This window comes from Anomaloglossus baeobatrachus, chromosome 10 (assembly GCF_048569485.1).
Source record: "Anomaloglossus baeobatrachus isolate aAnoBae1 chromosome 10, aAnoBae1.hap1, whole genome shotgun sequence".
NCBI lineage: Eukaryota > Metazoa > Chordata > Amphibia > Anura > Aromobatidae > Anomaloglossus > Anomaloglossus baeobatrachus.
Genome location: NC_134362.1, coordinates 124712497 through 124728623, shown reverse-complemented (window position 1 = coordinate 124728623; position 16127 = coordinate 124712497). Strand labels below are relative to the sequence as shown.

Below are 16127 nucleotides of genomic sequence, written 5' to 3'. Positions count from 1 at the left end.
TCCTGCGGTAGCACACATCGCTCCGTGTGACACCGCAGAAACGAGGAACCTCTCCTTACCTGCCTCCCAGCCGCTATGAGGAAGGAAGGAGGTGGGCGGGATGTTCCGGCCACTCATCTCCGCCCCTCCGCTGCTATTGGGCGGTCGCTCAGTGATGTCGCTGTGACGCCGCACGGACCGCCCCCTTAGAAAGGAGGCGGTTCGCCGGACACAGCGACGTCGCCGGGCAGGTAAGTATGTGTGACGGGTCTGGTCGGTGTTGTGCGGCATGGGCAGCGATTTGCCCGTGTCGCGCAACAGATGGGGGCGGGTACCCACACTAGCGATATCGGGACCGATATCGCAGTGTGTAAAGTAGCCTTTAGTCACATGACCAAGACTGTATCTGTGTCCCTACAACACACTTGAGACAAATGTGTGTGTGAGCCTGCATTGTGGGGTATATATAATATATTATAGAGCTGGGAAGGATCATTCTAAGCAGTGAGCTGTTCCAGTATTTGTAGGAAAATACCCAGTAGAAGCATCAAACACAGCACCAATACCTCCCATCAGTATTCCACCACAGTGCCATGTAACCCATGCCCTACACTCCCATCTACACCAATACTATACAGGCACAAACTAGTATATCTGACTAAAAGCCCCCAAAATATGAAGAACGGCCTATAGTTGAGTGTGGATATAAAATCTATGTGAGCAGAGCTAGAATAGAAATCACTGATCGCATTGAAGTCATTCTGACCATAAATCACCATGATATCAAGGTGAGGAGTTGTGTGTTACTGCTGGGAGGAAAGGGTTAACAGTGGAATATTAAGGTGCATTTCTGTGTGCAGTGTTACTAGTCAATGTAACAATTCAGTATGAGCTGCTCTTGGTGCCGGGGGAGGGAGATGCTCTCCTGAGCAAGATAGATGGGGAATGAACATGATATCTATATAGTGTAAGGCAGGGGGTCTCAAACCAGGTGATCATGTCTGATCAACTGGTTACATTATGTCTGATTACCTTGTCTAACAGTTTGTTCTCCCCTTTCTTTACCTTCCAGGTTCCCATAGTCACGTGAAATATCCCTGTTGCACTTGATTACGGCTCACTATTCACTATAGGATGTCTTATATCTAACATCACACTCTCACCCATCAGCACTCTATAGGTTTGTATAAGGTATGCGCTTACACATCCGGTCCTCCATAGGTATTTCCACTTATGTAACACTATCCCTATGATCACTCATAACTCATACCCTTGTAGTCAATTACAGCCTCCTCTCTCCCCCCCTCCCCTTCTCCCTTTCCATCTATAATTTTGCCAGTACAATATTAGTTTACATTAGGCACACACTCACATATTCCTTTCCTTAGTGATTTATTGTAATTCACATTCACATACAATTCTCTATGCCTGCCCCATTACTACATTCATACCTACTTGACCCTATCCTGATACCCCTTGTCTCACCTTGTTGGTCCCTACACCTGTTATCATGTCCTTTCCTGTGTCTGTCTTGTCACACAACACATTTTAGCATATAACTTGTGCTCCTTATTACCTGTCCTGCCTATTAGAATTATGTCCATTATGTCCATGCATGGCCCAATGAATCAAGTCTGTACTTCATATTCATGGTTTAAGCCTTTGGGTTCCAATGTGCCCAGAGTATATATCCAGAAAGATTCCCTTTCTTTGAGCTTCCTAATTCTATTGCCTCCTCTGCGTATGGCTTGGACATGTTCGATGACTTGGAATGTTAATTGGATCACTGTGTGATTATGCGTCACAAAATGGTGTGGGACTGGTAATAGAATCTGCTTACAATGTATTGTTGACTTGTGTTTAGCTCAAAGAAAGAGAATCTTTCTGGATATGTACTCTGGGCACATTAGAACCCAAGGGCTTAAACCGTGAATATGAAGTAAAGACTTGATTCATTGGGCCGTGCACCATGTCACCAAGTGTCCAATTGCATTGTCCAATGGCTCACAATGGTTATGCGTTTTCATTGGATGGATAATCGAAGCCATGTTTTTTTCCTTTCTGTTGGGTTTGTTGTGTGAGTAGCCTATAGGATTAAGTTGGTTACCGCAGGCAGTGGATTTAACTTCCTGTCTTTGGTCCAGTGGTAGATGGATTGTCTGGTCTATGAGCTGTTATTGGTTTGAATGCAGGTGAATGCCCATGGGCTGCTTATGACTGTGTAAAATAGTATTGATTCATGATGGATTTCAGACTACATGTAGATATCTTCAGTCTTTCTATCCACATCATTTAAATGAACATTATCCATGCAGCTTGAAATCCATCCAATAAGAGAAGCAACCTTGTACAACCAATCTGATAAGGGCACAGTATATCCTAAGGGAAGGTTATGGCGGATGCAGGAAGATGCGCACTACACCCTACCATGCTCAAACCAATGGTTATCAACCTGCTCAGGACTTTACCCCATATTCCAGATGTGGCCTTACAAGTGATTTATAGAGGGTTAACAATACGTTGGGATCACCGGATCTAATCTCCCTTTTTATACACCCTAAAATCTTGTTTGCTTTAGAATAAACAATAACATCATAAAGGTATAAGATGACGCCATTATTAGCGTCACCATACCGCTACTCTGCCTTCTAAAACGGTCTCTGCTCAAAACCAAACATGATGCATTGCAGGCGGAGCGCGATGAGTTGCAGCAAGAAACAGTAGTGGGTGTGGGTGTGGGTGATAACACACAGCCCAGCCTCGTCTCATCACAACGTGCAGTGGAGGACTATGACGAGGAGGAGGATGAAGACATGGAGCAAATCTCCGGCCAAATTGAGGATATGACATGCACACCAGTCATATCCTCGGTTCAGCGTGGCTGGCCAGAGGACAGGGTAGATGAGGAGGAGGAGGAGGAGGAGGAGGACAGCATGTTCAGTCAACGTGTTGGTCAGGCTACTGAAGTCCTGGCTGTTAAGAGTCTGGCGCACATGGCTGACTTTATGGTAAGCTGCCTGTCTCGTGACCCTCGCGTTAAGAACATCTTGGCCGACAATCATTACTGGTTGGTAACACTGTTAGACCCACGCTACAAGGAGAACTTTATGTCTCTTATTCCCGAGGCGGAGAGGTCAACCAAAATGCAGCAGTTCCGGAAGGCCATAGTCACGGAAGTAGGCAAAGCATTCCCCTCACAAAACGCTAGCGGCATAGGTCAGGAATCAGTGGACAACCAAGGCGTACAGCCGAGAGAGGCACAAGTCCAATCCGCCAGAGGTAGGGGAACAGTCTTTAAGATGTGGGACAGTTTTCTCAGCCCCTCACGTACCACAGCCCCTGAGGTGCGGGGTAGTGCCACAAGAAATCCTAAGTTTGCCCAGATGCTCAAGGAGTACCTTGCAGATCGAACAACTGTACTCCGACATTCCTCTGTGCCTTACAATTATTGGGTATCCAAGGTGGACACGTGGCATGAATTGGCTCTCTACGCCTTGGAAGTCCTGGCCTGCCCTGCCGCTAGCGTTTTGTCAGAGCATGTTTTTAGTGCCGCAGGTGGAATCATTACAGATAAACGCACCCGCCTGTCAACTGAAAATGCTGACAGGCTGACTCTGATCAAGATGAACAAGGGTTGGATTGGGCCAGACTTCACCACACCACCAGCAAATGAGAGCGGAATTTAAAGTTTGTAACGGGAATTTGCCATGTACCTCCAGTCACCCATGGGTACACACTTCTGGACTTTGGATAATCGCTGGACTGCTCCTCCTTCTCCTCATGCGCCACCATGATGACCGTTACAAGAGTTAGGCCTTTGTTTCAGGTATACCCCCAGTGGTAAATTTTTTCGCCCATTCTTTGCAGAATGGACATTACAACGACAGGAGACCCGCTCCTTTGCAATGGGAACAATGTTTTGAGGCCCTCATGCACGTCTCTATGCAGGGACAACGTGGAGCCTCCCAATTTTTGGCTGCCCTGCCAAAGGGCTATACTATAATACACCCACTTCCTGACAATGGACACTTAATGTTTTGAGGCCCTCATGCACGTCTCTATCCAGGGACAACGTGGAGCCTCCCAATTTTTGGCTGCCCTGCCAAAGGGCTATACTACAAAAGACCCACTTCCTGACAATGGACACTTAATGTTTTGAGGCCCTCATGCACGTCTCTATCCAGGGACAACGTGGAGCCTCCCAATTTTTGGCTGCCCTGCCTAAGGGCTATACTATAATACACCCACTTCCTGACAATGGACACTTAATGTTTTGAGGCCCTCATGCACGTCTCTATCCAGGGACAACGTGGAGCCTCCCAATTTTTGGCTGCCCTGCCAAAGGGCTATACTACAAAAGACCCACTTCCTGACAATGGACACTTAATGTTTTGAGGCCCTCATGCACGTCTCTATCCAGGGACAACGTGGAGCCTCCCAATTTTTGGCTGCCCTGCCTAAGGGCTATACTATAATACACCCACTTCCTGACAATGGACACTTAATGTTTTGAGGCCCTCATGCACGTCTCTATCCAGGGACAACGTGGAGCCTCCCAATTTTTGGCTGCCCTGCCAAAGGGCTATACTATAATACACCCACTTCCTGACAATGGACACTTAATGTTTTGAGGCCCTCATGCACGTCTCTATCCAGGGACAACGTGGAGCCTCCCAATTTTTGGCTGCCCTGCCAAAGGGCTATACTACAAAAGACCCACTTCCTTCCAATGGGCACTTCAGGTTTACAGGCCCTCATGCACGTCTCTATCCAGGGACAACGTGGAGCCTCCCAATTTTTGGCTGCCCTGCCTAAGGGCTATACTATAATACACCCACTTCCTGACAATGGACACTTAATGTTTTGAGGCCCTCATGCATGTCTCTATCCAGGGACAACGTGGAGCCTCCCAATTTTTGGCTGCCCTGCCAAAGGGCTATACTACAAAAGACCCACTTCCTTCCAATGGGCACTTCAGGTTTACAGGCCCTCATGCACGTCTCTATCCAGGGACAACGTGGAGCCTCCCAATTTTTGGCTGCCCTGCCAAAGGGCTATACTACAAAAGACCCACTTCCTTCCAATGGGCACTTCAGGTTTACAGGCCCTCATGCACGTCTCTATCCAGGGACAACGTGGAGCCTCCCAATTTTTGGCTGCCCTGCCTAAGGGCTATACTATAATACACCCACTTCCTGACACTGGACACTTAATGTTTTGAGGCCCTCATGCACGTCTCTATCCAGGGACAACGTGGAGCCTCCCAATTTTTGGCTGCCCTGCCTAAGGGCTATACTACAATAGACCCACTTCCTTACAATGGGCACTTCAGGTTTACAGGCCATCATGCACGTCTGTATGCAGGGGCATTGGTGAACCTCACAATTTTGGACTGCCCTGGCAAAGGAAAATACTACAAAGACTCAGTTCCTCAAAATGGGCACATTAGACTCAGAGGCCTTTATGCACGTCTCTTCTCAGGGACATCGGAGTGCCACACAATGTTTTACGTAAAATCTTTCATGTATTGATCTCAAAAAGTAACATACATTAGCTCTATCTCACTATTGGGTATGTGCCCTTAACATTTCCGCTATGAAAAATCATTTTGGTGTCATTTTGGAAGGTTTTCTGGTGAGTCCGTAAAAATGGCGTAAAACGTGGACAAAATTATTCACAGCTGTGACTTTTGAGTGATAAATGCTTCAAGGGGTCTTCCCCATGCTGTTGCCATGTCATTTGAGCACTCTTCGGAGACTTTTGTGCCATTTTTAGGGTTTCTACATGCTGCCGGTGGTCATTTCACAAAAATACTCGGGTCTCCCATAGGATAACATTGGGCTCGGTGCTCGGGCCGAGTACACGAGTATCTTGGGAGGCTCGGCCCGAGCTTCGAGCACCCGAGCTTTTTAGTACTCGCTCATCACTACTAATAAACCTAAAAAATAAAAATAAATTGAATAAAAATCATGAATGTTGTGTTATAACAGGAAATTCGGTGTAAGAATGAATATCCGGGATGAGAGTTCAGCGAATGAGTTATAGAAATTGTTACAAAAAGGAGTGTGTACGGTTTATGCGTAAATTTTCAGAATGCGTACATGAAAATTATATGTATGTGAGAATGTCCCCCATGCTTTGTAAAAAGTTATTTATGAAAATGTAAATAAAATATATAAAAATGCCTAATTATTTATAATTTATGAGAAAGATATATATGTATGGAAGAATGTTATAAGGTGTCCAAGAACCATAAAGAAAAAGGGTGCATATATAATGTTAGAGGTCTAGAGTTCCACCAGGCTATATCACCCCTAAAGAAATAGAAAGAAGACCTTACTACCTGTGTACCCCAAAAAAAGCTATATTTCTTAGCCAGGATTATGGTGGAGATATGCACAAGTGAAATAAGAATATAAAGTAATACAATAAGATTATAAAACCAATATGTGTGCATTCATGCACCACCCGGTACGCTACCCTTGCCAAATTGTTCACTCTAGATCCCCACACGATCCATGAAGCCGTTCCCCCGGTCACACCGCCTGCTGCCGGTTCCCACTCATCCCTGGGGGAGTTAGGCGAGTGGTATCGAGAGCTACATGTCGGCACTGATGATACCCCCATACACCACAAGGAAGGGGTATACCGGGTGGTACAGGAGTATGAGCGGGTTTTTAGCAAGCACCCTCTAGATTTTGGGCAGATTAAAGGGGTTCAACACCACATCCCTACCGGTACACACTCCCCTATTAAAGAGAGATACAGGCCTATTCCCCCTGCGCACTACCAATGCGCCAAAGACATGTTGAGGAACATGAAGGAGGCAGAGGTTATTAGGGACAGCTGTAGTCCCTGGGCCGCTCCGTTGGTGCTGGTTAAGAAGAAGGATGGCACCATGCGGATGTGTGTGGATTACCGGAAGATTAACCAGATAACGCATAAGGATGCTTACCCTCTGCCCCGCATCAAAGAGTCCCTGGCCTCGCTGAGAACCGCTAACTACTTCTCCACCCTTGACCTCACCAGCGGGTACTGGCAGGTGGCCGTGGCACCGGAAGACCGAGAGAAGACTGCCTATGGGACCGTTTTGCTGTACTTGGATGATGTGATTGTGTACTCACAGACGTATGAAGCCCACCTGGAGCACCTAGCCGAGGTGTTCGCGTCCCTTGCCAAGTATGGGATGAAGTTGAAGCCCTCAAAGTGTCATCTGCTGAAACCCAGAGTGCAGTACCTAGGACATGTGGTTGGTGCGGAAGGTGTCGCCCCCAACCCCGAGAAGATCACCGCCATCCAAGACTGGCCGAGACCGACCACAGTGAGGGAAGTGAGGCAGTTTCTGGGCCTGGTGGGATATTACCGTCGCTTCATTAAGGGGTACACAAAGATGGCTGCCCCCATGCAAGACCTCCTCGTAGGACAGACCAAGGGTGGTAGATCCCTAGTAGCCCCATTGGTGTGGGAAGAAAAGCATGAGGAATCCTTCCGCCAGCTGAGAACAGCCCTGACCGGAGAGGAAATCCTAGCGTACCCTGACTACAGCCGCCCATTCATCCTCTACACCGACGCCAGCAATGTGGGCTTGGGGGCTGTTCTATCCCAGGTCCAAGACAGAAGGGAAAAGGTAATAGCTTATGCTAGCCGAAAACTCCGACCGACTGAGAGGAACCCTGAGAACTACATCTCCTTCAAGCTTGAGCTCTTGGCACTGGTGTGGGCTATCACCGAGCGTTTCCGCCATTACCTGGCAGCAGCCAAGTTCACCGCGTACACAGACAATAACCTGCTGACCCATCTAGATACGGCCAAGCTGGGCGCGTTGGAGCAGCGGTGGGTGACCAGGTTAGCCAACTACGATTTCACCATCAAGTACCGGGCCGGCCGTACCAATGTCAATGCCAATGCACTCTCCCGGATGCCCCACCTGTCGGAAGAGGGGCCAGAGGATGATGACCTCGAAGAGATCGAGTTGCCTGCATTTCACCGGCCATTCACTGAGAAGGTGCACGTCTACCAACAACGGGTGAACCTGGATCCGCTGCCCCGACAGGACTGGCAGGAAGCTCAGGACCAGGCACCTGCTGTCCGCCTGGTCAAGACTCTAGTGGAACAGGGTTCTGCTGGGATAGACCCTGCTGCCCCTGCCGAAGCCCAACGTCTGTGGCAAGAACGGACCCGGCTATACCTACACCAGGGGAAGTTGTATCGCGAGCTGATTAATCCAAAGACTCACGAGAAGATCCGCCAGCTGGTGATTCCCCAGGCTAAAGTGCCCACCGTCCTGCAAGCATACCATGATGGTGCAGTGCACTTCGGGTGGAAGAAGCTAGAGATGTTGTTAAGAGAGCGGTTCTATTGGAGTGGAATGCGGGAATCTGTGGAGGCCTGGTGCCGAGAATGTGGCCCTTGCGCATTGAGAAGGAAGGACGAGGCCAGCCAGAAGGCACCCCTACACCCGATCATTACACACCAACCGCTGGAGCTGGTTGCCCTTGACCATGTAAAGCTCACCCCCAGCCGAAGTGGGTACACCTACGCTCTGACCATCGTAGACCACTACTCGAGGTTCCTGGTGGTTGTCCCAGTTAAGGACTTAACCGGCCGCACCGCTGCTAAGGCTTTCCAGGCTTATTTCTGTTGACCGCATTGGTACCCGGAGAGGGTGCTTACCGACCAGGGTCCGGCCTTTGAAGCAGAGGTATTCCAGGAATTCTGCCAGTTGTACGGCTGCAAGAAAATCCGGACCACGCCTTACCACGCCCAAACCAATGGCATTTGTGAAAAGATGAACCACTTGGTCCTGGGCCTCCTCAAGACGTTACCACTGGAAGAGCGGAACCTGTGGCTGGAGAAGCTACCTGACCTGGTCGATATGTACAACAACATCCCTTCCAGCTCTACGAAATGCACTCCAGCATACCTGATGAGAGCTCGTCCCGGCCGGCTACCAGTGGATCTGGAAATGGGCTTGGAAGCTTCAGAAGCACTCCTGTCGACAGCTGAATGGGACACTCGGCGGAGGACACAGTACCGACAGGTCCAGGAGTATGTTGAAAAGAACTTGTGCCGGAGTCGGGGACAACAGGAGCAGTGCTTCAACAAGAAGGCGCCTGCCGGTTCCTTCCAACCTGGGGATGTAGTGCTGAAGCGGAAAAGAAGGGCCCACAAGCTGTATGATCAATGGGAAAAAACCCCGTATGTAGTCCAGCCCACAGGATGGGAGAATGGGAAGGCCTACCAGATCAGCCGTGACCAGGGGGGGACTTTGGCCACGGTTTCCCGAGACCACCTGAAGAAGTGCCCACCAGCATTGAGAGTAGCGGATGAGGCTCCAGTTCCCAGTCCAGTGGAGAAGGAAAAAGAGGTAATCCACACCATGATGGGTGATTTTCCAGCAGACTGGCCTACACAGAACGGTGCGGTGATCCTTCCAGTGATACTGTTCCCACAACCCGTGGATGAAGAAATGATGGAAACGGTTAACCGCGAGCCAGTGCCCAGGGATGTACCTGTACCCAGCTCCCCTACGCCTCCGCCTGCCCCACATGATAGCAGGGAGGAGGAACTGACTGTTCCCTCTGCCCCACTGCCTGTCACCACTGACACCGGACCCCGAAGGTCCACTCGCTCCAACCTAGGTAGACCCCCACTTAGGTACAGGGAAACTACTCTTTAAAAGGGGGGGGCTTTATGTGTTGAGTGTACCAGTTTGAAAGTTTTAAATGATAAGTAAAGATGATCAACCTCTATAAATCACTTGTAAGGCTACATCTGGAATATGGGAACCAGTTTTGGGCTCCACATTTTAAAAAGGACATTCAGAAGTTAGAGTCAGTTCAAAGGTGGGCAACTAGACTACTACAAGGAATGGAAGGCCTCCCATATGATGACAAGTTGAAAAAGTTATTAAGTGATTATTGGCTGCAATGGGGCTTTCTGGCTGGTGACAGCCTCTCTTCTTAGCACACAGGAACCACAATCCCTACACCATGCTTCAATGGATTCTCTCATCCCAGCCCAGTAAAACTACATATTTTACACAGTCATAAGCAGCCCATGGGCATTCACCTGCATTCAAACCAATAACAGCTCATAGACCAGACAATCCATCTACCACTGGACCAAAGACAGGAAGTTAATTCCACTGCCTGCGGTAACCAACTTAATCCTATAGGCTACTCACACAACAAACCCAACAGAAAGGAAAAAAACATGGCTTCGATTATCCATCCAATGAAAACGCATAACCATTGTGAGCCATTGGACAATGCAATTGGACACATGGTGACATGGTGCACGGCCCAATGAATCAAGTCTTTACTTCATATTCACGGTTTAAGCCCTTGGGTTCTAATGTGCCCAGAGTACATATCCAGAAAGATTCTCTTTCTTTGAGCTAAACACAAGTCAACAATACATTGTAAGCAGATTCTATTACCAGTCCCACACCATTTTGTGACGCATAATCACACAGTGATCCAATTAAGATTCCAAGTCATCGAACATGTCCAAGCCATACGTAGAGGAGGCAATAGAATTAGGAAGCTCAAAGAAAGGGAATCTTTCTGGATATATACTCTGGGCACATTGGAACCCAAAGGCTTAAACCATGAATATGAAGTACAGACTTGATTCATTGGGCCATGCATGGACATAATGGACATAATTCTAATAGGCAGGACAGGTAATAAGGAGCACAAGGGATATGCTAAAATGTGTTGTGTGACAAGACAGACACAGGAAAGGAGATGATAACAGGTGTAGGGACCAACAAGGTGAGACAAGGGGTATCAGGATAGGGTCAAGTAGGTATGAATGTAGTAATGGGGCAGGCATAGAGAATTGTATGCGAATGTGAATTACAATAAGTCACTAAGGAAAGGAATATGTGAGTATGTGCCTAATGTAAACTAATATTGTACTGGCAAAATTATAGATGGAAAGGGAGAAGGGGAGAGGGGAGAGAGGAGGCTGTAATTGACTACAAGGGTATGAGTTATGAGTGATCATAGGGATAGTGCTACATAAGTGGAAATACCTATGGAGGACCGGATGTGTAAGCGCATACCTTATACAAACCTATAGAGTGCTGATGGGTGAGAGTGTGATGTTAGATATAAGACATCCTATAGTGAATAGTGAGCCGTAATCAAGTGCAACAGGGATATTTCACGTGACTATGGGAACCTGGAAGGTAAAGAAAGGGGAGAAAAAACTGTTAGACAAGGTAATCAGACAAACATGACAAATAAAAAACAAGGAAGAATGGAACTCCATACATACTGGAGCCATATATAGTGTGAACACGAAAAAGAACCGGGCGTTAGAAAAAATGTGCACGGCCCAATGAATCAAGTCGGTTCTTCATATTCATGGTTTAAGCCCTTGGGTTCCAACGTGCCCAGAGTATATATCCAGAAAGATTCCCTTTCTTTGAGCTTCCTAATTCTATCGCCTCCTCTGCGTATGGCTGGGACATGTTCGATGACTTGGAATCTTAATTGGGCCACTGTGCGATTATGCGTCACAAAATGGTGTGGGACTGGTAATAGAATCTGCTTACAACGTATTGTTGACTTGTGCTTAGCACAAAGAAAGGGAATCTTTCTGGATATGTACTCTGGACACATTAGAACCCAAGGGCTTAAACCGTGAATATGAAGTACAGACTTGATTCATTGGGCCGTGCACCATGTCACCATGTGTGCAATTGCATTGTCCAATGGCTCACAATGGTTATGCGTTTTCATTGGATGGATAATCGAAGCCATGTTTTTTTCCTTTCTCTTGGGTTTGTTGTGTGAGTAGACTATAGGATTAAGTTAGTTACCGCAGGCAGTGGATTTAGCTTCCTGTCTTTGGTCCAGTGGTAGATTGATTGTTTGGTCTATGAGCTGTTATGGGTTTTAATCCAGGTGAATGCCCATGGGCTGCTTATAACTGTGTGAAATATGTAGTTTTACTGGGCTGGGATGAGAGAATCCATCGAAGCATGGTGTAGGGATTGTGGTTCCTGTGTGCTAAGAAGAAAGGCTGGCACCAGCCAGAAAGCCCCATTACAGCCAATAATCAACCGCTAGCCGCTGGAACTCGTTGCTCTAGATCATGTCAAACTCACACCAAGCAGGAATAGATACATTAGCCCACCATCCCACCCAAAGAGCAACTTCTGCTGCGCAGCTGGCTTTCTAGGCAGCAGCGCTATCGTGATGTCAGCGGGGGACATTGTGACAAGCCAGTGTTCCGTCACTTCATGTTGTGCACTGTTCAAACGGAAAATACATCAACAGGCAGACTACAGAAAAGCTTACTAACAAAGGTTAGAGAGGGGCTTTCTCAGAGGGCTTTTTACAGTTTGTCTATTCCCAATTAGCCGTTTAAGTATGCTTAATGAAAGTACTAATTCTTTCATAGGCCGCCCATTCTTAGTATTTGACGTTCCTTATATTGCGGTATCAGGCTTCGCAGCAGGTTGCAAAACATTCATCACCCATGACTGTCCCCAATTGGGCTCAGAAGCTAAATGTCTATCATGACCTCTCTTTTTGAAAGTCCAAGAGCAAGCAAACTCTTCCTCCAGGAGAGGGAGCCAACAGATCACTAAAGACATCATCATTGCTCAAAGAAAACACCGAAAAACAATGGAAGCTTTAATTGGAGTGGAATCTGATAGACAGCACCTGATGCCAAGTCTGCATCTTCTAACACCTGCAGTCACTGCAGCAGCTGAATCCAATGTGTCCAAAAGGGATCTATTCTATTCAATTGCAAATGATCTAGATAAGACTGAGAATAAGATACTGCACGGGACATAGCAGAGTTGGTCAAGTTGAGTGGAGATGAGTTTGCTATTTGGCACAGCTTTTGCATCAATAAAGCAAGTAAAAGGTGTGAAAGATAAAAAAAAGGGTGAAAGTGTGAAAAGTGAATTGGCCAAATTGAGGTGCATATAAAGTTTTTGCTTTCTTTCAATTCACTAATGGGGCTCATTTGAATCAGGTGAATTGAGTTCTGCTTTTGGAAACTGGGTTAAGAAGGGGTGCACCGGTCCTGGAGGTACTGCAATACCAGGTCAATGCGTGGAGTGGACAGAGCAAGATTTTTTCCATCTCCTTGTTCTAAAAATCCATTTAATATATGGTCCCCAGAGAGGGGACGTATCAGATATTAAACTGATAAGAACAGATTTAATTTTTTTTTTTTTCTGTTTATCAGTAGGACTTCAAAATAACAAAGGTGATCGCCTCCCGTTGCCTGGGAACCGTCCAGGCACAAGAGGGCTATGTGTCACCAGAAGGCGCACACACTTCCTCAAGGCCGGCAGACGTGCAATCCCAGGCACCTTCCAGTACCGACCAAGGTAGCGTCCTCCGAAACTACACTTGATCTTAGCCAAAAGGCCGAGAAGCTATAACCCGAATTGGTTACGGCCTTGAGTGGCACCCTGGCCTATACCGGACACATCTTAGGGAGAGGGAGACAAACCCACGCCTACAGAAGACATTTTGTCACCCAAGCCAACCCTTGAAAAGGCTGTTTTGCAGAGCAAAAACAAGAAGAATGATGCTTTTTGCAGCCGCCGCCCACTGCAATTAATCTGAATAACTCCTCCTCCTCCAAGCACCTCCCCTCCCCCTTGCAGTCTTTCCAATTCATGATACAAAAAGACGGACGGACAGGACAGGACAGGACAGGCTGCCTGACTTTCCGTCACTGCCACCCTTTGCCATCCTTGCCCGTAGAAAGCCCTTTCATCATCCCCAAACCCTAATCTTTTCCCTTCCCTTCCCAGCTGCGTCTCACTCCCTTTCATTAGGAAGTGAGCGCAGCCTTTTCTCCGTTCTGCACATGCGCGACGTTAAACACAAATGCGCAGGCGTGCGTTCCATTAGCCTCACTGCATTCCACTCCCATACAGGAAGTGGGCGCAGCTATTACTACGGTCGCACATAAAAGAACCCACGGCCACCACTGCACACAGCTGACTCCACCACAGGACACCCACTTCTACACCAACGCAGGTAAGACAGGATCGGCACCTCTATGCTCCCGTTACAATCAGGCTCAGTCACCATGTGATAACGCTCTCAACTCTTTAGTTGCAGGCTCCCCTTGCTTCACCTCCACTGGCTGTGCTGCCATTTCCTCTCCCACCTGGAAGGTATACTTTATTCCACTATTTTCCTGTTTCTCTCTTCCCCCTTTTCCCATAACCTACTTTTATCTGCATTTGTGGGGTATCTATATGCTATTTACATCATAGTTTTATTCATTAATATGGAAGGGAAGAGTGCCCATGAGAGTGTTGAACTGCGGAGAGCAAGAGATTAAGCTGCTCCGATTTGCCACCATTGATAAGCTGTTCTCAGTAGATACACATGCTATCCAAACAGCAGCATCCACCATTGCTTCAGCCCACCCATTCAGTGACAGCTCACCAAGTCAGCCAGAGGAGTGGTGTAAGGAATTACACGTAGGCACTGACTCCACACCTTCACATCACAAGAAGGGGGTCTACAGGCTAGTGCAAGAATACGAGCAAGTCTTCAGCAAACATCCGCTAGACTTTTGAAGAATAAAAGGGGTCAAACACTACATCCCCACAAGTGCACACCCACCCATCAAAGAGAGATATAAGCCAAAACTACCTGCACATTACCAGTGTACCAAGGACATGTTGAGCAACATGAAGGAGGCTGGGGTTATCCGTGACAGTTGTAGCCTCTGGGCAGCTCCGTTGGTCCTGTTAAAGAAGAAGGACAGCACCACTCCCCTGTATTGAGGAATAGCTAGCTGCATTGAGAACTGCAAATTATTTTTCTACCCTTGATCTCACTAGTCGCTATTGGCAAGTGTCCGTTGCTGAGGCAGACCGGGAGAAGACCGCCTTTGCCACCCCGATGGGTCTCTGCGAGTTCAAAAGCATGCCCTTCGAGCTGTGCAATTTGCCAGGAACCTTCCAGAGGCTGATGGAATGCTGCTTGGGACACCGAAACTTTGAAACGGTACTGCTATACCTTTATGATGTTATTGTTTATTCTAAAGCAAACAAGATTTTAGGGTGTATAAAAAGGGAGATTAGATCCGGTGATCCCAACGTATTGTTAACCCTCTATAAATCACTTGTAAGGCCACATCTGGAATATGGGGTAAAGTCCTGAGCAGGTTGATAACCATTGGTTTGAGCATGGTAGGGTGTAGTGCGCATCTTCCTGCATCGGTAAAAGCTGCAGAAGTCCTTGAAGATTTCCGCTTCAAAGGCAGTGCCTTGATCTGTGAGGACTCTCTCTGAGTAGCCATGAGGTCTGCATAAGTGTGCTTGGAAGACCTTCGCTGCAGTATGGGCCATTAGATCTTTGACTTGTACCACAACCATAAATCTCGAGTAGTTGTCTACCATCGTAAGTGCATACGTGAGCTCGCCTCGATATTCTGCAACAAAACTCCCTTTTTCGATTTCAGTTTCAGCAAACACTCCTCTTCCTGTAGAAAATATTTATCATTACCTAAGACAGTCATTCTAATGCATGACAATATTAAGGCAATTTAGTTAAAACTTGTTTTAACTCACCTTTAAGGGGATTGATGTATTTCATGGTCAATCCAGGTTTGTCAGTGATGGCACTGACATAATGTATGGCGTCTTTTTCGGGCGTTATCCTTTGCCTTTTCATTGTGAAAATCCAGTTGCCTATATCAAAGCAAATTCTACTACTTGTAAAGTATGCAGAAAATGAAATGTAGAACATATAACATCAACTGCTTAGGAACGCATCATAGGTTAGTACTTAAAAGGATATTGTCATGTTCTAGTCATAATGCAAGCTGGACATTTTTCATGTTACCCTGTAATCGCCGGCCTGTTCTAATGCTCACAAGCCAAGATATAGGCTCAGCTGCTAAGGCTTCCCTCTGCCTTCTGAATGAAACTTGAATATGTCTGGCTCACTGTGTATATAGCAGGTGCTCAGAAAAAATAAGAGTCAATTCAATAGAAATAGCTCTGGCACACTATAGTGATCAATAACGTAAGAAAAGAACTCTTGGAATGCTGAAAATTCTTTATTTGTGCAAAAGGATAATTCATCCAACGTTTCGACCTTGTTTTTAGGTCTTTATCAAGGATAAAGTTATCTAAGATCATA

At 47.0% G+C, this 16127-nt stretch overlaps 1 pseudogene; it reads right to left on the bottom strand.

Annotated features, from left to right (window-relative positions):
- Positions 1 to 13016: 13016 nt before the first annotated feature.
- Positions 13017 to 13223, bottom strand: LOC142255466 (U2 spliceosomal RNA; annotated as a pseudogene).
- Positions 13224 to 16127: the final 2904 nt, after the last annotated feature.